The sequence below is a fragment of the Vidua chalybeata genome, chromosome Z (genome assembly GCF_026979565.1).
Source record: "Vidua chalybeata isolate OUT-0048 chromosome Z, bVidCha1 merged haplotype, whole genome shotgun sequence".
NCBI classification, from domain to species: Eukaryota; Metazoa; Chordata; class Aves; order Passeriformes; family Viduidae; genus Vidua; species Vidua chalybeata.
In genome coordinates this window covers 16,979,304-16,983,690 of record NC_071570.1, presented here as the reverse complement: position 1 = coordinate 16,983,690, position 4,387 = coordinate 16,979,304, and the positions used below count along the sequence as shown (strand labels likewise).

General features: G+C 47.2%; 1 long non-coding RNA gene across 1 annotated transcript; it reads left to right on the top strand.

The window, feature by feature from the left end:
- On the top strand, positions 1–3,339 carry LOC128782536 (uncharacterized). The gene is made up of 4 exons (XR_008428834.1): positions 1–24; positions 856–955; positions 1,396–1,592; positions 3,303–3,339. It is a non-coding gene; the product is annotated as an uncharacterized LOC128782536 (long non-coding RNA).
- Positions 3,340–4,387: the final 1,048 nt, after the last annotated feature.

The following is a 4,387-nucleotide window of genomic DNA, read 5'->3' as shown; positions in this document are numbered from 1 at the left end:
GAGATTGCAGCCATCAGTCAGGAGGTCAGCAATCCCACCTGTACTTCGGAGGGCTTGGGCAGGATTGTCTGGGAAACAGGGGCTCAGACCTGGAGTGGTTTCATGTGCCAAGCTTTGTTTCCGTGTTGCTGGTATGCTATGGGCAAGCAAAAGCATCTCAAGTGAAATGCCTGCCAGTGCCCCTGCACTCACTGTACTCTGTTCCTGTACTCTTACCTTCTGCTGTTGTATTCTCACTCTCTCTTGTGTATTTGTATTTGCTGTTCTCCACCTTGCCTCTCTAAACATTTGCCTCGAGCCTGTCTGCACTGCATTCCTTGCCTGTAAAAGCAAAGGTGCTGGTGGCAGCATTTGAAACTAATGGCAAAGAAAAAGAGACTCATTTCACACAGTCCTTAGCTGAAAAGGACAGTAGTCACACAACACAGTGTTTGCTTCAGGAAGGTAACTGATGTGATACTTCCAAGCCTGTGCTGAGGCCAGCAATAAAACCTTTGTCATGCAGCCTCCCACCCCAAAGTGATCCACTTCACACCAAAGGGAGGGATTTTTTCTTCCTTGGCGAACCCTAGTTTGAAGAGAGCACATCCACTGCAGCTGCAGTCATCCTGGCTGGTTTGCAGGGGACAGTCTACAACAGCAGCTGCTGTTGCTCTTTCAAAAGCTGACATGCCTTTCCTTAGAAAGGTCCTGCTCTGCAAGTGGTGGAGCAGCAAGCTCTTCCTCTCAATGGCACTGTGTTCTGCCATTACTCGCCATTCCCCTGCAAAGGCAATCTTTTAGAGCTGTTTCCTTTCTTGTGTGGTGAAATCACATCACTATTTTTTGCCCTCCTGTTTCTGTTTTCTCTCTCAGTGCCTGCAAGGACTGGATTTTCTTCACTTGAACCACGTGATCCACCGAGATGTGAAGAGCAGCAACATCCTTCTCAGAACCAACGGCTCTGTCAAGCTGGGTCAGTATATTCTTGGTCAGGTGCAGCATTCCATGGATGTGGGGTGTGGGGCTGCTTTGAGTGACTGCCAGCTCCCCAAAAATGGTGCTGGTGGCAGTGCAGGGACCCCTGCCACAAACTGTGGGCACAGTTGCAACATGCACAGAAGTATGACAAGGAACAAGGAGTCAAGAGTGGCGTTGGTTAGTGTGTGTTCCTTCCAGAGGGAGGGAGCTAGAAGTCTAAAGCTTCAGAAAAATAAAAGGCTGGAGGTAGTCTAAAAAATGAGGTTTTTTTTGAAGTGGCCAATTCCATATTTCCTTGTCTAAAGCCCTGAGGAAACCAAGCATGGACAGTTCTCCAGGAGACTCAACAGCACATTCTCAGACTGAGAGTGGGGAATTCTTTTGCTTGATTTCCTAACTTGAGCTGGCTTTCATGGTATGTTTTTTTCTCCACAGCTGACTCTGGCCCCTTTGCTCAGCTCACCCCTGAGCAGAGTTGATGGAGCTCAGTGGCCAGCACTTCTGGGTGGATGGTGCCTGAAGTGGTGACAGGTCAACCATGTGGCCCCAAAGTGGACATATGGTCTGTTGGAATCGTGGGCATCGAAATGGTGGAAAGAGAAGTTCCTTACCAGAATGAAACTCCTGTTTCGGTAAGGTGCAAATACTCACTGAGCCCGCTGTTTTTCTCACCTGTCCCATGTCCATTGGACAAAATCCCATTGCCATCTGCTGCCACCACTTCCACCAGGGTCCCCTTCTGAAAATGTCCCTGCAGCACATCAGCATCTGCTGTCAATTTGGTTGTATCAGAAGGGAAGAGGAAGGTAACCAGTTCAGAAACCTAACCAGCTCAGAAACCTGCCATTTTGGCCTCCAGCCATGCCTGACATTTCTCATTTGTTTTTTGAACAATGTTGGAGCTCTGTCTCTGAAGAAAAGGAATTTTTCAGTGGAATGGCTGGATATGTGATAAATATCCTTCAAAATGGAGATCGAATCTTCCTAGTTTCAATTTTATAGAAAAAGAAAAAAGAAAAAAAGAAAATGGAAAAGAAAGAGGAAGAGAAAAGGGAAAAGAAAAAAAGAAAAAGTAAGAGAAAAAGGGAAAGGAAGAGGAAAAGGAAGAGAAAATAAAAAGAAAAAAAGGAAAAGGGAAAAGAAGAAAAAAAAAAGAAAAAGAAAAAGAAAAAGAAAAAGAAAAAGAAAAGAAAAAGAAAAAGAAAAAGAAAAAGAAAAAGAAAAAGAAAAAGAAAAAGAAAAAGAAAAAGAAAAAGAAAAAGGAGAAAAAAAACACCAAAGCAATGCCCAAGCAGTTCTGCTTGCTTTTCCCTTCATTAACCAAAGCACATCAATTTTCCTCCAAACTATACCATCTTTTCCCAATCCTGTGGGTCTTCAAAACTTTCAGGCTTTCAAATCATCTGTACATTGTTCAGTCATGTGTGTAGGTGGCCTGGGTAAGTTTAGGATGTGTTTTTCTCCAACTGCAGTTAGAATTGTACACTAAACTCCTGGCTGTTTCTGGGTACTTTAACAAGTTGATGAGATTGCAGCCAGGTGCCCGGAGCTGGGATCCAACATGGGCGGTTGATGCCAGTGCTGTGTTCCTTTACCATAGGGCCATCCCTGGCTTGCACAGTTCTAAGGACAGTGAGGACTCCAGCTCCCCGCCATGTCCAGTGGCTGAGCACAGCTGCAGAGAGACAGGATAAAACCCTCTTTGTGACCTCTGGGGGTGTGGGAAAAGTGAAGGAAATTTTCCTCTGGGTTGAAGAAGAAAGTAACAAAGTCTCTTTGGTCACCATCTTTTTCAGTGCCACCAGCACAGAGCTGTGACTATTGTGGTGGGCATTTTCATGGAGACTCACAGGCCTCCTTCCATTGTTATTTCTGTCTATTTTAGATGGATTCTGTATCTGCTTTTTTTTTCAAGAGGAGAAAAATAAAAAAAACTTGATGATTTTTGTTTCATGGAAGCTGTGCTAAAGGGACCAACAGGCACTGCAAAGATTCCTTTCATGTAATAATCCTTGGAAAGAGTTTGGATAGAACAAATTCCCCCTTCCAAATAGCCTGTCAGGCTGGTGTGAATCCTCAGAGAAGCAAAATGTGCTTTTGCTGATGTAGTTCCCACTAACTAGGTCATTCAATGAAATCAGCTGCCAAGGCAAGATCTGCTGAATGCTGGAAAAGCTGTGGCTGCATCGGGGTTTGGGTTTTTGGTTGGTAAAGAAAGTCATCTCTGGGTCTCTGCCAGGGCAGAAACTGCCCTGCAGAGTGGAGCTTAAACAATGGGATCTGGGAGAGCAGCTGAAGATGGGAAAGAAGCAGGTGGAGCCTTATGTTTCCTTTTTCCCCAGCCTCAACTCCTGATAGCCATACAAGGGACACCAAAGCTGCAGCAGCCCAACCAATTCTCACCTTGCCTGTATGACTTCCTGAGCTGCTGCCTGCGGACAAATGAGGCACGGCGCTGGTCTGCCAAGGAGCTCCTGCAGGTAAAATGCAAAGGGGCTGCAGATGAACGAGTGTCTGAGGGATGGGCTCCTCCTCCACTGAAGTCCAAGGCATCAGACGAGCCCTCTTGCTCCCGACCTCAACTCCTGGTGCTGTTCAAATGAAAACGGTGAGGAATTCTAGGCTGGGCTGGGCTGGGCTGGGCTGGCAGGGCCCTGTGAAGGTCATCTGGTCCAAGTGTCCTGCAAAGAGCAGGGAGAGATCAGGTTGCTCAGAGCCCCTTCCCACCTGACCTGGAATGCTTGCCCCATCCCTACCCAAGGATGGGGCACCTACCAGCTCTAAGTACAACCTGTGCCAGTGTGGCACTATGTTCCAAGTAAATAAGTTCTTCCTTAGACCTAATCTGACTTAATCCCCATTATATATTATAAATATTATCCCACGTCCTATTGCAACTGAGCCTGTTAAAAAAGGTATTTCCTACTTCCTGAGAATCCCCTTTGAAGTACTGGAACTCAGCAATGAAGTCTCCCTGGGGCCTGTTCTCCTCCAGGCTGAATAACTCCAGGTCTCTCAGCCTTCCTCAGAGGAGAGGTGCTCTGTTCTCTGTTTCTGCCACCCTGTTTTGTAATTTGGTGGGGTGTTCTGTTTTATCCAATGGCAAAAAAACAGAAATAGAGCAATGCAGGGTACAGAGCCATGAAACGGTGGTGGAGGAACCCAAGGAAGCCAGTCCTGGCAGAGCAGTCTGGAGAGATCTGGTTGTGGGCAGGAGGGGCTGTGGGCCCTCTGAGGGGCCCTGGTTTGTGCCCCCCACCCCACACTTAGAGGTTTCTGGCACACAAACAGGGACAGCTGAGAGGGTCTTGTCCCAGTCCCATCTGCTGCCTGGCACGCTCAGGCAGAGGGGAACTGGCCTAGGCTTACTGCCAGGTTGTGTGGCAGAGAGGGAACTGCAGGAGCCAGCGCCACTTGGCTGGCCTTG